At 38.9% G+C, this 20,875-nt stretch overlaps 1 protein-coding gene and 1 pseudogene across 32 annotated transcripts in view; both read left to right on the top strand.

Annotated features, from left to right (window-relative positions):
- The window catches only part of GALNT13 (polypeptide N-acetylgalactosaminyltransferase 13), a 943,716-nt gene that overhangs the window by 583,766 nt on the left and 339,075 nt on the right, over nucleotides 1-20,875 (top strand). The gene's annotated exons all lie outside the window — the stretch shown is intronic.
- LOC147378364 (syndecan-3 pseudogene) lies at nucleotides 8,795-9,748 on the top strand (annotated as a pseudogene).

Genomic DNA, 20,875 nt, shown 5'->3' on the forward strand with positions numbered 1-20,875 from the left:
TTATCTGTACAATGTTAGCAAAATTGAGTAAAATATAAATTAAGAAAATTTTTAGATTCTAATATTTCTAAAATTGCAAGTCAATAGAGGGCGATGGCACCCCACTCCAGTACTCTTGCCTGGAGAACCCCATGGACGGAGGAGCCTGTTTAGGTGTGCAGTCCATGGGATCGCTAAGAGTCGGACACGACTGAGCGACTTCACTTTCATTTTTCACTTTCATGCATTGGAGAAGGAAATGGCAACCCACTCCAGTGTTCTTGCCTGGAGAATCCCAGGGACGGGGGAGCCTGGTGGGCTGCTGTCTGTGGGGTTGCACGGAGTCGGACACGACTGACGTGACTTAGCATTTCTCATTAAAATGTGTAGTTTTTTCTTACTACATGAAAAGAATGTGATTTAAAAGGAAAAGATAGTTTCTTAAGAAACACTTGCATATTGATTCAACTTAAGGAAGTACAAAAAAAAAAAAGAAAGTATGTAGTTTAGTTCTGCTATTGCTAGAAAAATCCTATGCAAAATGAATAATGACTTATGTTTTAAAATATTCCTATTTTTCCATGGACAGATATTTTCTGTACATATATTAGTGCCTTGAAAGGAGGCTAAATTGTTCTAATGCCAACTTACAATGTGATTTTGCTGAGGAAGAATTTGATTTCATAGTTAATATAATTTAACCATGAAAGTGAGAGAGTTTCATTGACATGGAGATGTTAACAGGTCTAAAATCCACATAATAAATTGTAATTGATATTTTCATGACCTTGAAAAGTCTCCTATAGAAATAAATCCATTTTCTGCATGACAGTTGCCATATAAATAAGACAATTTGTGTTTGGTCTTTGAATTTAAATGCTTAGTATCTTAATTTCTATATAACTTTGTTGTATTAAAACATATTGAAAACAGTCTAAAAAATAGATTTCATTATGTACACTCCAAGTTCAAGTTGAACTATATGGAACATATGTAATGATTATAATTTTAAGATAAGGAAAGATATGTGTACAAATACATTTCCCATACACCTTTATTTATTGCATTTAATGCCTCTTGCTCTATTTTTCCCTTGAGGAAAGGCATTTTTCCTTTTTTGTCTTTTTCTTTCTTGGTAGTAAAAAAGTATAAACAGAGTCATTGTCACTAAAATGTCATAGGAAGTTATTTGATTCTGCTTAATGAGATAACTTTCTAAGATTGTATTCTAAGAAATTCAAATGGAAGGATCCAGTATAAAGTAATTATTTTATCATTGTACTAAGTAAGATAAAGTTAAAATTTGCAATATAAGTTAGTAAGTAAAATTCAGCTTCATAAACACCTATCCAGAACCTCCTTTCTGATCAGTATTTTGTGAGAAATTATATAAGCAAATATAGCTCTCCATCTCTACCCTTATGAGCTTATTAACATATTGGTTAGGGAAAGATATTTTCATCCATGAATTAATTAATATACATGAATTAATAAATTCTGTAATAATAGTGAATGTAGTTAGTAGTCAATATTTGTTTAATTTTTATTACCTTGCAAACATTATATTAAGTAGTTTAAGTGCATTCTCTCATAGAATTCTCAGTAAAAGTTCCATGAAATATATTGTATGTTTTATCGTGTTTGTCTTCTGGATTTAGAAACATACCCAAGAGGTGAAGGAACTTCTCCAAGGTCATGCAGCTGACATCTGAATTGAGGCAGTAGAACTACTATTATGTGTTCTCAACCACCAGAGAACATCCGTGAATGTCACACGGAAAAGACATGATAGGTACCTTACAAAAAGCTTCACAGAAAACATGAGCCATGGGTTAGCCCTTGAATAATTATGTACAGATATGTACAGATAATTTCATACAGATAATGAAGAAAAACAGAAAAACTCCAAGGGAGGAAGAGGAGATGGACAAAATAGAATGACTATAATATGTGCTGAAGCAAATGATCTAATACAATAGTGAGATCCTCTAAGGATTACACAGATAATCATGCTGACTACACTTAAGGAGGCCCCTAATGATGTCCATCAATTATATAAAACTTCCCATGTCTATTTTCTCTTCCACTTTGTGATTTATTATTTCATTATTTCAGCACTTCTTTCATACCTTCAGTAACTCTTCTTCAATCCTCACTGTCAACTTATGATATCACTGTCTTTTTAATTGAGAAAACAGAAGGAAATAGAAGAAAGTCTCCTCTAGTGCCCCCATAGCATCCACTCCCTTACTTGCATTCGCAGCCCTGTTCTCTGTCTTCTCTCCTGTTATTGTGAGTTAATGACAGTCAGCCCATCCACTACACTCTAGGTGCCCTCCCCTCTTACTTACTTAAGTGCATTGTTCCAACAACTCTGTTCACCCCTTCAGTCATCAATCCTTTTTTCTCTCTTGGGTTATTCCTAGCATGTGAACAAACTGTTTATTCTTCCTTAAAAACAAAACATATAAACAAAATACTTCTTGAGACAACACTTCTCCTTGTAGATATGTCCACTTCCCTTCTTGTTGAAGGGATTGTCTATGTCTTGAAAGAATTGTCTATGCTCACTGTCTTAAACCTCTCCCCATCTCCATTTTGTCCTAAACCCACTTGAGTTAACTTTATTCTTCATAATAGCAGCACTACTGTTCTTGCCAGAGTCGAACCCAGGTCTCCCACATTACAGGCAGATTCTTTACCATCTGAGCCACCAGCGAAGCCCTTTTAAGACATTATGCTGTCCTAATTTTCTCTTACCTCTGTGGTTAGTCTTTCTCTATGTTATTTACTAGTGCTTGTTTTTTCCTCCCTAAACTCTACACGTAGGAATGTCCTGAAGACATGTCCTTGGAGATGGCCTATTTTCTCTCACTCACTCCCCTGGCAGTTTCCTTAGTGTCTTCATATTAAATATCCTCTCACCCTCCAATCTAGACTTCTCCTCTGACATCCAGAACTGAACATCTAATAGTGATATCTTCAGTCGAATATGTAACACTCATCTAAAACCAAACATGTCCCAAACTCAGCACCTGATAATTGCCAAAAAGCCGCCTCCTTTCATGAAGTCTATCATCTTAGGAAATGATGTTAAACCTTGGAGTCTCGTTTGAGCTCCCTTTCTTGCAACCCATGTCTGACACATCAGCAGTTTCCAAGCGTTAGCTCTTCTCATCATTTACATTACTGCCATCTTAGTCAAAGTTACCAATATTTTCACCTGAATTATTGTAATAATCTACTAAGTGTTTTTTGTTTGTTTTGCTTTTTGCATTTCCTTTGGTTTACCCTATAGTCTCTAATTAAATATAATGCTCAAAGTGATCCTATTAAAATTTAAGCTACTTTTTGCTGCTACTTTGTTTAAATCTCTTCAATGCCTTGCATCTCCTTCAGTGAAAAAAACAAAATCCTTTCAATGTCCTATCAAGCTCCGTGATCTAGCTTCCCATTACTTCTCCCACATCCTGTGTTAGTATTTATGTACCTTCTCAGTTGCAGGTACAGTGAACACTGGAACACATGACTAATACTCCGACTGCAGGGCTTTAGAACTTTGTATTCCCTCTGTCTGAAATGTTTGTTCCCTGAATATGCTTATGGTTTGTTTCCTTACCTTCAGGTCTTTACTCAAATGTCACTTTCTCTCTGGAATCTTCCCTGGCCACATTATATAAAATTATACACCTATGACACCATCTATCTTCTTTCTCTGCTTTATTTTTTTTATATACTACTGGCTACTTAATATAGAGCATGTTTCTTTATTATTTGCTTCAAACACTGGAGGATAAGTTCATTGAGTGCAGAGATCTTTTTATATTTTATTCACAGCTTTATCCCCAGTTCTGAGAAGAGATTTTGCTGTATGGTGGGTAGTCAATAAATACTTGTTGAGCAAGTATTTATAAATAAATTAATTAAATTTATAAATTTAAAATATAAATTTAAATTGTGAGTTAATGTCAGTCAGCCCATCCACTGCACTCTAGATGCCCTCCCCCCTTACTTACTCAAGAGCATTGTTCCAACAACTGTTCACCCCTTCAATTATCAATCCTTTTTTCTCTCTTGGGTTATTCCTAGCATGCTAACAAACTGTTTAATAAATTAAATGATATGTATTCTGGTGGTATATAGAGGATGTGATGGGGGAAAAGCTTGACCTTGATTTTGTAATCATGAAGAGAGCTGTTACAGGTTTTCAGAGGGAAACTGACATGATGACAGAGGTATGGATCTGCAGTGAGCTAAGCTGGTATTTTTGTCATCTTTTCTTCCAGCAGAACAGTTACCTAGAGCAGAATAAGAAAAAAAAATGAAAATTAGAAATAGTTCCATGCTCAGAATACTATAATGTGCTCTATAAAAAAGATCAGAAAAAACTGAAGTAGCTGGAATTTAGTGGTAGCTAAGAGAGAGCTGACATTGTTAAATTTAAATTTGAAGTGTCCTCCTCTATTTTTAGCTTCAATTTATTGAGAAACTATTGGGTACATTTGACTATACTCGGTGCGTATAAGCTCTCAGCTTTTAGTCCTCCTTTCCAGTTCTCCAATTAGGCTGTAAAAGTAAGTAAGTGGCACTATTCCCATTTTAGAATTACGGAAACTCAGGGGAGAAGATACATTTGTTTGGACTAAACTACTGGAAATGGCTTTCTTCCATAATTTCCTCTAACCTTGCTGCCAGATTTCTCTTCCCAGTTTTGGATGATTGCTTTATCTGCATCTTCTGGGTATTTTCAACTAGTACAAAGGTCACATTTCCAAGTAGTAATGGTGTAACCTGGTTTCGGGGTAAAAGTAGGTGGTCATCACATTTGCCAGTGTGGTAGACATCCACGTTTCCATTTTTAGTGAGGGGCATTTTGGAAACTTTGTCACTGAACAGTTGCCAGCATGGACCAAGCACTCCTAGCTGACATCTTTCTGTCTCCCTCCCCAGTGTAGGATTCTGCTTCAGACAATAAAACACCCAAAGACTTGCTTCTGGGGCTTCCTACCTCAGCAGACAGCCCCACAGAGTAGAACCTAATCGAGAGGACTTGAACCCAGCTACCTTTTACTCTGTCCATTTGGAAACTGAGGCTCCTTGCCACAAGAAGGAACTTCTTCACCCACTGATACTTCTTTCCACCCAGTCCTTTACAGACTCTTCTGGGATACTTCCTACCTCATATATCTCTAATCATCAAGGAAATCAAGTCACAGTTCCCCAAGTAACTTTCATATTTTTAAATTAACTTATTTTTTATTGAAGGATAATTGCTTTACAGAATTTTGCTGTTTTCTGTCAAACCTCAGCATGCATTATTTCAGGTTACAGATTCACAGTCAATAAATATCTATATAAAAGTGAGGTACTGATCTCTAAAAAGCAGTCACAACCTCTGAAAAGAAATCTCTTGGTATCCCTGTAATTTGGCTTGATAAGTGCAAAATATCTTTCTCCCTTAACCGAGAAGTAGGAAATCCCACCACATACCTAGTGACTTTGAATTCCCTTACTTCATTGACTCTTATTCAACTTTCTCATTTCCTCTAATAGAGGCAGGAGGTAGATGATAGAGATTTAGAGTCACAGCATCAGCTCTGATATCTTTCCAGCAGCTTTTTTTTTTTTTGTTTTTTGAATCACCTATCACTTGCTGGCTTTAGAGACTTGCTGCAATTCCCGAAGTTATTTTTCCTATCCTATTATCATTTATCTGTTACCAGTAGTGTATACATTGCAAAGTCAGAATCTGTACAAGGATCTCTGACACATAGTGGTGTCCTTCCTGATATTCATTACTTGTGTTCCTTGAGAGGGCAGAGGACAAGGAAATATGTGTAGAGAAGTGAGGGGGCAATGGTGAGAAGATTGAGATTCTAAGGACAAGCATACATATGCAAGGCTGCAGCGTACCTTGTTCAATGAATGTAAACTTGAGGACCAATTAATGTGTTCTGTGCTATTGATGAGTAGTCAGCTAGAATGGGTATGTCTGCATTTCAGGCACCTAGAAGTTCATGCCAAATGCATCTCAAGACCAGATGATTTAAGTGGACTCTGGACTAGAAAGGAAAATGAATGTCAGTCCTACAGTGGTATGATTTTAAGGAACCCAAAATTGATATGCATTGTGGTGGGAGGGGGGACAAGTGAAGAAAGGAATGATTAAGTGGGTGTCTGAGACAGATGGTGTGGACTTCAAATAAACCCGCAGGGTGGTGGATAAATAATGATGAGAGCAGCACTGGGGAGTAAGGAAAAATTGGACAACCCCATCCCAAGAATTTGGGAGGTGTAGGATGAAATAAAACCTTTAAATGTTTACTCCCTTTGAAAATAAAAAAATTGTGCAAGATCAAATAACACTTGGAAAAACATTTTTTTAGTGTTTTTGTTATAACCTCTCATTATAGTCAAGAAGATCAGATAAGAAAAGATAAGACTGAGCAACATATCAGAATCAAGTATTTTTTTTAGAAAAAATTGTTTTTCCATCCTAACATAAATACTCAATCAGAAACAATAAACAAAAAAAGCTGAATTTGAATGAGAAGCTGTCATATACCTGGAATTTAAGTAATAAATAAAATTTTATTGGTAGAAGAATTACCAATTTGGATATGTGGGGAAATGTTCATTTTACAGTGAAATTTTTGTCATGTACAATTCCAAAATAACATACTAACTTTAAAAAGAAAAGACATTTAGTGCCTTTCATAAACAGTTTCAGTCATCTGAGAGTCAGTTCAGCTGTGAGTGATTTTAACAAGTAAATTGTTTCAACTGTGTGTTTAGTAGACTGTGTCACAAAACTGCAGCCCAAAAACAGGAGGCTGGGAGACAGGAGGTAAACGTGAGATGTGTGTGTTACAGCCGTAGCCTGGCCGTAGCACATACTTTTTGGGAGAACCTGACTGGGGTACCAATCTACCGTATTTTCATATTTATTCTTGACAATAGGGGTGATAGACGTAGATAGGGTCTACCTAGTAAAGCATATTCATTTTTATATATGCAAGAAATATTTGTGTCTTATAAAGAACACTATTAGAGAAAGAAAGTTAAGTAACACAAGGTACCTATATCACTATGCTTAAAAATGGCAACCTAAACTACTGGTAGATTATTCTTTTTACCTTTATGAGATTATAATGATGAAAGTTTTAGTTTGGTGCCACCTTAAACATGTGAATAGACTTCACACTGCCCATATTGTATTTGTAGTCACCCTTTTGGACAATTATTGTGATCATTATTGTGACTTATATTTCCCACTCACATGTTTTATTATACTCGGTATACAAAACGTCAGATGACTTAGTTCATCACTTTTAGTGGCTATCTGAGTTTCTCAAGGCTGTTGATGAAAAAGGTCCATACTGTGTCACAACCACAGTGTTTGAATAAAGCAAGTGTTCCACTTTTCATCTCACTGCTGTTGTCCATTTGACACCCAGACTGTGGCAACCATGTGATCACTGGGGCAGTTTTCCTTTGGACATTGAGTACCTGGAGTGGCTGTGCATTGTCTGGGACAGAACACACCAAACTAATTCAGTTAACTCGTTCACTAAATACATATTAGAGCCGACCACATGCCAGGAACCAGCGCCAGATCCTATGATTGCAAATGAGTTAGACATATTCCCTGCCATTGGATTTTACTTTCTAGTTGAGGAAAGCAGAATCATACTCAAGAAACACCTTGTATATTAGAAAATGTAGCATGATCAGTGGATCTGCTTCTTTAATGCACACATTTTTAAAGGCTGTATTTTTCAAGGGCTGATAGAGGAATTCTAGTACTAAGGGAGCTTTTGATGATTAAGCAGCTTTAAGGAATTAGTTTAAATGTCTGAAAGTTTCAAAAGAAGAGGCAACTTTTGAATGAGATTTTTGGGAGTGGTCAAAATGACAGCATTCAATGTAAAGCAAAGGCTTTTTTTTTTTTTTTTTTTCCCCCTTTCTCCTTTCCTGTTCATTCCTTTCTCTTCCTGAACATTTGGTCCAAAAGCCATTAGGTGCAGCTGAACATAGGAGGAGAACTGTTTTCAGTCAGTCAGTCAGTCAGAAGCCATGCAAGATGAGAAGGGGGTCCTAGTCAGCACTGGGTATCAGAACCTGTAGGGTACAGGACAAGCAACCACATGAGGATCAGAGCCCAAACAGGGTGAGAAGAAAGGCATCATAGCAAAGAGCACTTGTATGGGATATCAAGAGCTGTGTAAGTCTAGATGGCAATCCCAGGGAAGGTGGCCTGGAATAGCATCTCAGAATGTGAACAGCACTAAGAAAACATCATCCCCATAGGAGAGCTATCAAGAATGGATAGCGTCTGAGTGAAGGGAAGGGTCCTTCACATGGGGGCCAGCCTGTTTAAGGTTTCACAGCCAAGTCAGATCTTCAGGATATCAGTGTATGAGGAGAGTCCAAGTGGGATGAGTAGGTTTCTATGCAGGAAATGGCTTAGGGCAGGATGTTGGATCCTCAGTAAGTTGAGGGGGCCACAGGACTAGAAAAGGTCAGGTTTCCAAAGAAATCCCAAAGAAAGGCAATGCCAAAGAATGCTCAAACTACCAATTGCACTCATCTCACATGCCAGCAAACTAATGCACAAAATTCTCCAAGCCAGGCTTCAATAGTATGTGTACTGTGAACTTCTACATGTTCAAGCTGGATTTAGAAAAGGCAGAGGAACCAGAGATCAAATGTCCAACATCTGTTGGATCATTGAGAAAGCAAGAGAGTTCCAGAAAAACATCTACTTCTGCTTTATTGACAATGCCAAAGCCTTTGACTGTGTGGATCACAACAAACTGTCATAAGGACCACCGGCGTAAGTAGGCTTCTGCCTCTTCCACTGACCACAGTGGCCACAGCCTACGGGCCACCACCCCAGCGGTGCCCTCACCTCCCACCATAGTGGCTGTCTTGGACACACAGGCCCCCAGCTCCCAGGCTGGTCAGCACAGCTACCTCCAGGCTAAGGGCCCTTCCTAGACCAGCTACCACCCAGAAGCCTGACATCTCTGAGAAGAGCACCCTGCCCCTGGGGACCACTGCCCATGGACCCATGGAGGTGGCTCAGACCCCAACTCCAGAGTCCTTCCCGACCACCATCCGGGATAAGCCAGAAATGCCAGCGAGCGGGGGACCCAGTGGGGACTTTGAGCTGTCAGAAGAAGAGACCACACAGCCAGACACAGCCAATGAGGTGGTGGCTGTGGGTGGGCCACAGCCAAGCTATCACCTCTACCTGGGATGCTGCACAAGGGTGCCCACCCAGGCCCTGGCCTCCTGGACAGTGTTGTTGACTCAGGCAGCTCAGGGGCTCAGCTTTCCCAGAAGAGCATCCTGGAGTGGAAGAAGGTGCTTGTAGCTGTGATCATGGGTGGGGTTTTAAGTGCCCTCTTTGCCGCCTTCCTGGTCACACTGTTCATCTGTGGCATGAAGAAGAAGAACAAGGGCACCTACACATTGGAGGAGCCCAATCAGGCAAGCGTCACATACCAGAAGCCTAACAAGCAAGAGGAGTTCTATGCCTAGTGGAGCCAGAGTACCTCCCTGTAGCCTCAGGGCCACCCCTAATCCAGTCCCTGGCCTAGCACCACCAGCCCTGGCCTGGGACTGGGCCTAGGGGACATCCTGGCCCCACTTCATCTCTGCCACCCTCCTGAGGTCTGCTCTGACTGCCAGCCTCACACAGCTCTTCCCCAATGGACAGGGGGCACTGCCATCTGCTCCAGACTGTGCCCTTAGGAGCTCATCACTTGTTCCACATACTCGTCCCCCAACCACCAGCTTGGGGCTTTAGGACCTCACATCAGATGGACAGGAGGAAGGGAACTCCTGATTTGCTGGTAGATGAAGGGGTGGAACTTCAGCCCCAGCCTGGCCCGACAGGGCTGGCTGAGGTTTCCTTTTGGAGGCAGAGAGGCACTCGGCTGGTTTCCAGGACAAGCATTTGGCAAGCTCAGCCCTTAAAATCACTGAGACACTGCACCCTGGTGCTCCTGTCCCAGGCTCACTCTCTGCCTGGGTGAGACGGCACCCCTCACCCACCAGCCTGTTTTGTCCTGGCCTTTCTGGGATTGTGGGGTCATTTCCCTCACCTCTGCTCAATGCATACGCAACCACAGGCTTCAGTTCCTTCCTGGTCTACCCCAGCTTCCTGAGAGTGGCTCTGGCAGCCACTTGTGAGAAGGGGCTTGCACCTCCTCCTTCCTAGTAGATTCTGCACAGACACCTTCTCTCACATGGTTACACATATTGTCACACACAAAGAGAAAAGCACACAATAACAAAATCACATGCAATCTTGACCACCTAGCTAATCCAGATATGTCACAGACACATTCTTCCAAAGATGTTTATTCTCATATATTTATTATGTGCCCCCTACAAATGTTTATGGAAATGCAAGTACTAATCACCATAACCTAATGGTTAAAAAAAGAAAAAAACCCCTGAACATTCAGAAACTAAGATCACGGCATCTGGTCCCATCACTTCATAGCAAATAGATGGGAAAACAGGGGAAACAGTGACAGACTTTATTTTGGGGGGCTCCAAAATCACTGCAGCCATGAAATTAAAAGATGCTTGCTCCTTGGAAGAAAAGTTGTGACCAACCTAAACAGCATATTAAAAGCAGAGACATTGCTTTGCCAACAAAGGTCCATCTAGTCAAAGCTATGTTTTTTCCAGTAGTCATGTATGGTTGTGAGAGTTGGACTATAAAGAAGGCTGAGTGCTGAAGAATTGATGCTTTTGAACTGTGGTGTTGGAGAAGACTCTTGAGTATCCCTTGGACTGCAAGGAGATCCAATCAGTCCATCATAATGGAAATCAATCCTGAATATTCACTGGTAGTACTGATGCTGAAGCTGAAATTCTAATACTTTGGCCACCTGATGTGAAGAACTGACTAATTTGAAAAGACCCTGATGCTGGGAAAGATTGAAGGCAGGAGGAGAAGGGGACGACAGAGGATGAGATAGTTGGATGGCATCACCGGCTCAATGACATGAGTGCGAGTAAACTCTGGGAGTTGGTGATGGACAAGGAGGCCTGGTATGCTGCAGTCCACGGGGTAGCAAAGAGTCAGACACGACTGAGTGACTGAACTGAACTGAAGGTGATGGGGGGCTGCTGGGTGGCAAGGTAGTCCAGAACTGCAGGCCAGAGCAGGATAGAATGACAGGAAGCTGGCCACATAGGGTTGGGGAGGCACCCTATGCTGAGTTTCAGAAATCATGTGTAGTGGGGAGAAGATGGCAGAGGGGATGGAAGATTGGTTTCATACAGTGGGATTGATTGAGCAAATCAGGATACTTGCTGTCAAAAAGGAAGATAAAACATGGAAAGGAAATTTTAGAATGAACCCTGTGGAATTAAAATGGAGCTGGGAATATCAATATTGACTTCTAGGTTCTATTATAGAATAACAGATTAAAACATTTTTAAAATAGTGTTTCCACGCATTATATATGTTTGAGTATGTGTACACACACATACCACACACACAGATATTCCTATACTTCTGTCCACTGAGAGGGCTTGGAAACAATGACATCCCAATAACAGTGAGCACTCCTGCACCTATATCTTGAATTTCTTAATAAATCTACTGGAATCAGATCCTTAGAGAAATGCCTGATTGCTATCTTGGGTCAGTGGACATATGAGTGACTTTAGAACATCTTGTACCTGAGAGCATAATGAATGATGGAGGATATAGAAGCCAAGGTACAGGGACTCCAACAAACCAAATTTGGGACAAATTGAGCATCAAAATAAATAATGATGTGGATGAATTACAGACTAATGAAAAATAAGATTCCATTAGTCTATATTGCTATGAATAAATGAATGAGAAACATTTTGGTGAGCAATGGGACATCTAAACAGCTTTAACAGTCTTCTGAACAAAGATAGTTAATTACAAAGCTAAAATAGAGGACACTGTCTTAAGTGATAAAAGTGAACACTGTCAGCAATACAATGAGTCAAAATCCTGCCCCACCTGATACTGTGTAGCATCTTATTCGATATTCCTGCCAGAGATGCATAATTTGAATCTAATCATGAGAGACATTAAACATATCTGCACTGAAGGACATTCAGCAACAACATCAACAACAAAAACTGGTCGGTAAACTTGCAAATGTCAAGGTCATGGAAGTTGAGGACTGGCAGAGTTTGAAGAGCCTAATGAAACATGACAGTCACATGCAACTCATGCATTTGAACTTGAGCCTTTTGCTGTAAAGGCATTACTAGATCAATTGGTGAAATCTGACTAGTCTGAGGATTAAATGGTAGGAATGGATCAATTCTAATTTATTAATTTTAATTGTTATATTGTAGTTTTATAAACTACGTATCCTTATTTCCAGAAAGTTCTTAAGTATTGAGGTTGATGGCTCATTATGTTAGTAACTGAATTTCTTTTGTGCTATTGTGTTATTTTTAATTACATTTTATTGGAGTACAGTTGCTTTACAATGTTAGTTTCTGCTGTACAGCAAAGTGGACCAGCTATAAGTATACATATATCTGCCCCTCGCCATTTGCATTTCTTTTCCATTCAGGCCACCATAGAGCATTGAGTATTATTCAGTAGGTTCTCATTGGTTACTTATAGAGTTTTTGAGAAAGTAATTTTTTAAAGTCTGAATTGAAGATGGGTTGTTTTTACAGCAGATTTATTAGTGAGTATTCTTGGGATTTGTATCTTTGGGCAGGAAGAGAAATAAGCAGGATTGTGCAGATGGAAAATCCCAGTAGTTTGCTGATAAATGTTTAATATATGGTTCTCTGAAATAATAATGATATTTTTAAAGTCCTGATTTATATTGTTTGTTCTTTCCCATAGTGAAAATACTCTTATTGTGGCAGATTTTAAGGTACATACTTGGCATCACTGACTGTAATGCACAGATCAGCTCTAATGTGCTGGTACCAACCAGCTCCAGCACGTCATTGAGTTGAGCTGTGATGTCTGAATAGAAGCTTCAGGCAATCCTATGGGGGAGAGTTTGAAGATAGAATGCACGTTTAAAATGGTCCCAGATTGGCACAAGTGGGCCAGATCACTGACCCATGGACTGACCCACCACTGGATACAGGTACCTTAGGAAGAAGGCACACCACTGAGAAAATTATCTCTCTTCCCTCAACACAGTCTTGAAAGCCAGCCTGGCAATTGAGGTGTTTTCTGGCCACACTCAAGTGGTTTAGACGTTTGTGTATTTGCTTCCTGCCCTGGTTGAAGAATCTAGGGAGCGCATCATAGCACCCATTATGTTCAGTGATGAATCCTCATACCTGGTTTTTAACCAAATTCAACCAATCTCATATTTGGTTCTTAACCAAATTCATAAGAAATTGCTTCCCAGGTGGGGCAGTGGTAAAGAATCCACCTGCCAATGCAGGAGACATAGGAGATGCAGCTTCCATTCAATCTCCTAGAATAGGAAATGGCAACCCACTCCAGTATTCTTGCCTGGAAAACTCCATGGACAGAGAAGTCTGGCAGTCCATGGGGTCATAAAGAGACAGAGACAACTGAGCACACACACACACACACACACACACACACACGTGAGTGTGTGTGTCTTTAAAAATCTCATTCTCAACTCTGTATCTGCTCACACCGTATCAGGCCTTCCAATAAATTTTATTTAAAACTCTTAACTAGTCATTAAATGAAGTTAAAAACAAAACAATTATGAAAGATAAGTGTTAACTTCTGATGAATCTTTATAAATATAATGGATAATCTGGAATTTATAGAAAAAACAATTTTGTTTCTGTTTGGAAGTAGCTTTTTCCAATGATCTTTATGTCCATAGTGTTTCATTAGGTTACCACCTTTAGTAGGCAGAATGGTGTTATTCCCCTGTCTGTCTGTATGTATGTCTACATCCAAATCCCCAGAACCTGTGAATATCATCTTGTATAGCAAAAAGGACTTTGTGGATGTAATTAAGTATATATTGAGATGGGGAGATTATCCTGGATTATGTGTGTGGTCCCAGGGTAAGAGGGTGCAGGAAGAGTCAGCGTGAGAGAGGAGGCCATGTGATAATGGAAGCAGAGACTACAGGGATGCAGTTTGACTGTGGAGGGAGGTTTACAAGTCAAAGACTGCAAGACCCTTTCCAGGCTAGAAAAGGCAAGGAGGTGGGTTCTCTCCGCAGTGTCTGCAGAAGAAGCCAGCACTGCTGACACCTTGACTTCAGCCTAATAAAACTTAATTTCAGATTTCCAGCTTCCAGAACTCTAAAAGGATACATTTGTGCTGTTTTAAGCCACTATATTCGTGTGATTTGTTACAGTAGCCAAAAGACAATGAAAATACCAACCTACCCTAGTTCAGTTCAGTTCAGTTCAGTCAAAGAGTTGTGTCCAACTCTCTGTGACCCCATGAATTGCAGCACGCCAGGACTCCCTGTCCATCACCAACTCCCAGAGTTCACTCAAACTCACGTCCATTGAGTCGGTGATGCCATGAGTCCCAAAGGTGTTCTTCTAGGTTTGCAAAATCTGTTTAAGGTTTACAAGGACTTGAGATGCTGATTGTAGCTGATACACAACTTTCATGGTATAGAAGCAGTTCTCCAGGTTGACCTTTGTACCAACAAGTTTTCTTTGGTTTCAAGGATGAGAAGCCATTTATAACTGAAATAAATGGTAAATATATTTATAGTATATGAGGTAACGCACTCCATGGGAAGAGGAAGAAGTGAATGTCTGAATGTGTAGGAACCCAAGTGTATCTAGAGATCTGGGGAGCAGAAGCAAAACTTCTAGAATGAATGAAGTCACCTAACTCTTGGGCAATCCAAGATTCAGACTCCAAAAACCGTTTTTTGTATTGTCTGACTTGAGTCACAGAAAAGCTGTAGTTTTATTTGCTTATTTTTTTAATTAACTTTTATTGGAGTATAGTTGCTTTACAATGTTGTGTTACTTTCTACTGTACAGAAAATGAATCAGCCACATAAGTACATATATCCCCCCCTCTTTTGGACTTCCTTCCCATTCAAGTTGCGACAGTTCATTAAGTAGAGTCCCCTGTGCTATACAGTATGTTTCAATTAGCTACCTATTTTATACATATTATGAATAGTGTATATAGCCAAGACATGGAAGCAACATAGATGTCTATCACAGAGGAATAGGTAAAGAAGATGTGGTATGTACACAATGGAATATTACTCAGCCATAAAGAAGAACAAAATTGGGTCATTTATAGAGATGTGGATTAACATAGAGAGTGTCATACAGAGGGAAGTAAGTCAGAAGGAAAAAGATGTATTTTTAACTGATAGGTCCCCAAGAATATGATCAATGAGAATGTATACGATATTCTGGATAGCTATCCACTTGGTTAATGGTGGCCAAATATTTGATTGACTCAAGTCTATACCTACTGCCTGGAATAATTATTAACAGCCCAGTATGGACAATAAATCTCATAGTTATTATAACTCTACCACCCCTGCCAGAGAGGCAGCATAGCATAGTGGCTAATGACACAGATTTTTTCTCTCATCTGTAATATGAAAATAATAATAATGCCTATATTTTAAGATTGTGAGGAGATTTGAATGAGCTAAATATGCAAAAATAGATATGCTAAAGTACTGGAACAATATCTGGGTATTATTACATTTTCCTTGTGATGTCATTTTATATTTTATAAAAACATGGAGAAGGAAATGGCAACCCAATCCAGTATTCTTGCCTGGAAAATCCCACGGATGGAGAGGCCTGGTAGGCTACAGTCCATGGTATTTTAAAGAATTGGACATGACTGAGCGACTTCACTTTCACTTCACTTTCTGCTTTATTGATTGCACCAAAGCCGTTGACTGTGTAGATCACAACAAACTGTGCAAAATTCTTAATGAGATGGGAATACAAGAACACCTTACCTGTCTCTTGAGAAATCTGTATGCAGGTCAAGAAGCAACAGTTACTTCTGTTGCTTGGACGTAACATGGACATGGAACAACAGAATGGTTCCACTGGGAAAGTAATATGTCAAGGCTGTATATTGTCACCCTGCTTATGTAACTCATATGCAGATTACATAATGAGAAATGCAGGGTTGAATGAAGCACAAACTGGAATCAAGATTGCCGGGAGAAATATCAATAACCTCAGATATGCAGATGACACCACACTTATAGCCGAAAGTGAAGAGGAACTGAAGAGCCTCTTGATGAAAGTGAAAGAGGAGAGTGAAAAAGCTGGCTTAAAACTCAACATTCAAAAAACTATATCATAGCATCCAGTCCTATCAGTTCATGGCAAATAGGTCAGGAAACAACGGAAACAGTGACAGACTTTATTTTCTTGGGCTCCAAAATCACTGCAGATGGTGACTGCAGCCATGAAATTAAAAGATGCTTGCTCCTTGAAAGAAAAGCTATGACCAATCTAGATAGCATATTAAAAAGCAGAGACTTACTTTGTTGACAAAGGACCATCTAGTCAAAACTATGGTTTTTCCAGTACTCACGTATGGATGTCAGAGTCGGACCATAAACAAAGCTGAACGCGGAAGAATTGATACTTTTGAACTGTGGTGTTGGAGAAGACTCTTGAGAGTCCCTTGGACTGCAAGGAGATCCAACCAGTGCATCCTAAAGGAAATCAGTCCTGAATATTCATTGGAAGGACTGATGTTGAAGCTGAAACTCCAATACTTTGGCCACCTGATGTGAAGAGCTGACTCATTTGAAAAGACCCTAATGCTGGGAAAGATTGAAGGCAGGAGGAGAAGGGGACAACAGAGGATGAGATGGTTGGATGGCACCATCGACTTGATGGACATAAGTTTGAGCAAGCTCCAGGAGTTGGTGATGTACAGGGAAGCCTGGCATGCTGCAGTCCATGGGGTTGCAAAGTGTCAGACACAGCTGAGGGACTGAACTGAACTGATTATTACATTTTCCTTGTGATGTCATTCTATATTACCCCTAAATGATTAAATAATAAAATGACCTTGTAATAAATTCCGACATAAAAATATCCAGCACAGAAGGTTAAAAGGAAGAAAAATCTGATTTAACAGATGACAGTTGCAGAACAATTTGTGTAGTTTTGTTGGAAAATCTTTGGATTCAGAGGCTTTTTTCAACTCCAAAATGGAACAAGCAGTAGTTGCACCTTGGGTATTTTACTTCAACTTTCTTAGCCTCTCTTTTCTCAATTGTTCAGTTGTTGATCAAAAATAATACTTTAAATCATATAGTATCTGGTTGGCCTTCTTAGACACTCAGCTATGTTAATTTCCTTTTCCTGGCTGAAAGAAGTGACTACTAAGGTTAGAAATTCTTTGCACAATGAACAACTATATAGAGGGCTTGGAAGGAGTCTTCTAAACTTTCCTTCCCATGCAGAGGAACTCCAACCACTCCTTAAAAAATTCTCAATCACAGAGTAGGATGAGAAGAGTTAATCCTATACCTGCTATTCTAGGAACTTGTCCTCAATCCCACTTGCCTCCTACCATTTCTCTATAACTTGAAACATACTAATGTATAATATCTACTTTGTCATTTTCATGCTTTCAGTCTATAAAATGGTTCCACAAGCTATATTTCAAAGGAATTTCAAAACAGCACACCAGTTCCCAAGTCAGATAGCAATCCCATTTCACAGATGGGAGAACCAAAATTCAAAGAGGTTAATTGACTTGACAGATAATATAGTGTATAACTGGAAGATATGGGCAGGCTATGAAGCTATTTTCTTGACTCCAAAGTGTCTGTCTATTTTGAACACTCTGAGGTCCTTGACTTTGAAATAGAAGCTTATGTCTTATTAAGGCAAGCACCAGTGAAGTAGGAACACGTAAGTGCTAAACTGTTTCTCAGCTTCACAGCTTGTTTTATCAGCTATTTTGAGATTATTCCACTTGGCAGTTTACTTCTGGCCTATGAATCACGAATTATATAATCCATTTGTGGAAATGATAGTAAATTGTGGGTGATGATAACTTTGTTAGAAGTTTCTTATTAATTAGTTGCCCTCACTTTCCATCTGATACTTCATTGTTTTAGTAGACATTATATTTGTGTTTAATACACCGTGAAATACACAAATGCCTACATATACATACAGTGTTAAGCAAATGAGTTTTTACTTTACTTAACCTCCAGTTTGAGTATCAACTATGAATCTGGATTCCTAAAAGTTGTATTTTATATAACTTAAAATAATTGTTTGGGTCAGTTTCAAATGACCATTCCCAATGAAAATCTTCTTTGAACTTAAATTAGATAGGCCTAACTGGTACAAGTTCACAGTGTATGACTTTCTTAGCTTGTCATATTCAGGAAGGGAATTTAAGATACTTTGAAACTGTGCAGACTCAGTATCTTCACTGATAGATTGAATGATTGAAGGGTAGCTAGATGATACATCAGTATCTGCAAAACTTTTATCACATACTAGTGTCCATGTTAAGGGGATGTGGAGTGGGGCAGTTACAATCAATGTCCGAGCTAGGATGCACAGCCCAAGCCTAGAGCACATCTGTGGGGCCACACAGAAAGCAGATACCAATCTGTAGTGTGAAGAAGGCTGAGAAATAAGGGAAATATGGGATGTAGGGAGTAATATTAAGTAAGAAATTCAGAGAAATAAATCTTAGGATTGTCTAAGCTTTCATACAGTTCTGTGGACATGTTGGAAAGGATTTAATGGAGTAGCACACATAAAACTTGAAAACTTGTCTAAAATAATCCTTTCCAGTCAAAGGATGTTTTTAACCAAAACCAGTAAAAATGTTTGGCTTTTATTAGATTTCCTTGATGGCATAACTTACATATTTTATCCTCTATGTAAGGTGACTTTTCCGGTACAAACGTTTTAGATTTGAGATTGAGAATAAAGCTGAAACTTTTGGGAAATTCTAAGCAATTGTGAAAATGAGATTTTATTTTGTTCTTTATATCTCTCATTTTTTATTATTGACTATAATATATCATCACCATACTTTTCTGGCTGCATATCTATTATCATAAGGAAATGTTTTTAGTCTTGGGGAAATAAGATTCTTCTTGTCATATTACTTCCGATACACTTGAATAAAAAGTCTCTCCTTATTAAAAAGATATTTATCATGAGTTCTTATGAAAACTTGAGCTGATATTATTTGATTTTAATTTGGTTGTAATAATGATTACCTTTTTCCTAAGCAAATAGTGTTAATATTTCCTATCATTCTGTTAGTTTGACTAGAGAAGTTGTAAATTCAGTATTTGAAAAGAACTCGTGAGCCAAACTTCTGCATATTCATACCAAAAAAATCTCTGACATCATTAGGAATTTAATAATTTGAAACTTTTTACTTTTAACTTCCCACTTTTTGAGGAAATTTGTTTTATGCAGTAAATATATCTGGGTGTGGAATAGCTAACCTGTTAATATTAGTTATTCTCCTGATCAGTACTCTGGTCAAATCAATCCCTATAAAGGGACTCACATTGTTGATATGGGCATGACACCTTGACATATGGAGGTTCATTCAGAAAGACCTGGGTCTATTGTCTGAATAGTCATATGTCTAAAGTACACACCAAATATAAAAGTAATCAAACAGCAGGAATGAGAACTATTCTAGATGGAATATTTCAAGACAGTGGATCCTTTGGGCTAACTTGGAACAGGAAAAATATTTTTGCCAAGTTCTTTAGGCTTTCTTAAACTTGAGGTATCAAGGATTCCTTTGGATATCTGGTTAAACACATGGGTCCTTTCTCAGAATGTACAAAATATGAAGAGGAAAAAGAAGTCAGTTAGATAGAAAAATACTCACCAAACTATTTTAAAATAAATTTTGTAATAGGATAATATGTGCTGCCATATTACTACTGTCTTAAGATACTTTTAATAAAACTACCACAATTTCAAAATAGTGCTAAGTATAGATAATCCCAGATACCTGCAATTATGATAGGCTTATGAAAGTATTTGTGAGTACTATTAGTGTCAAAGTCACAGGTACTATAATATGTTCATAGTTTGTTACTTATATTTATGATTAGTAAATGCTGGGTCTCATTTGGAAATGTGCATATCCAAGTTTATGAACCTCTGATTTATATCCATAGACTCCTTTTGGAGTAATAGAAACCCACAATAGGAAACTTTGTGTAAGTTATTCCTCTGAGAGGTGGTTCAGTCACTCAGTCATGTCTGACTCTTTCCAGCCCCATGGACTGTAGCATACTAGGCTTCCCTGTCCTCCACTGTCTCCTAGATTTTGCTGTAACTCATATCCATTGAATTGGTGATGCTATTCAACCATCTTATCTTCTGCCATCCCCTTTTCCTCCTGTCTTCAATCTTTCCAGCATCAAGGTCTCTTCCAATGAATCAGTTCTTCACATCAGGTAGACAAAGTACTGGAGCTTCAGCTTCAGCATCAGTCCTTTCAATGAATATTCAGGGTTGATTTCCTTTACGATTGACTGGTTTGATCTCCTTGCAGTCCAAGGGACTCTCAATAGTCTTCTCCAGCACATTTCAAAAGCATCAGTTCTTAGGCGCTCAACCTTCTTTATGGTCCAGCTCTCACATCTGTATATGACTACTGGAAAAACCATAGCTTTGACTAGATGGACCTTTGTCAGCAAAGTGATGTCTCTGCTTTTTAATACGCTGTCTGTGTTTGTCATAGCTTTTCGTCCAAAGAGCAACTATCTTTTAATTTCATGCCTGCAGTCACCATCTGCAGTGATTTTGGAGCCCAAGAAAATAAAGTCTGTCACTGTTTCCCCCTATTCCCCATCTATTTGCCATGAAGTGATGGGACTGGATGCCACAGTCTTAGTTTTTTGAATGTGGAGTTTTAAGCCAGCCTTTCACTCTC

The sequence above is a fragment of the Bos grunniens genome, chromosome 2 (assembly GCF_055505025.1).
Source record: "Bos grunniens cultivar Pamir isolate PY7600 chromosome 2, Bosgru_T2T1.0, whole genome shotgun sequence".
In the NCBI taxonomy this organism is placed as follows: domain Eukaryota; kingdom Metazoa; phylum Chordata; class Mammalia; order Artiodactyla; family Bovidae; genus Bos; species Bos grunniens.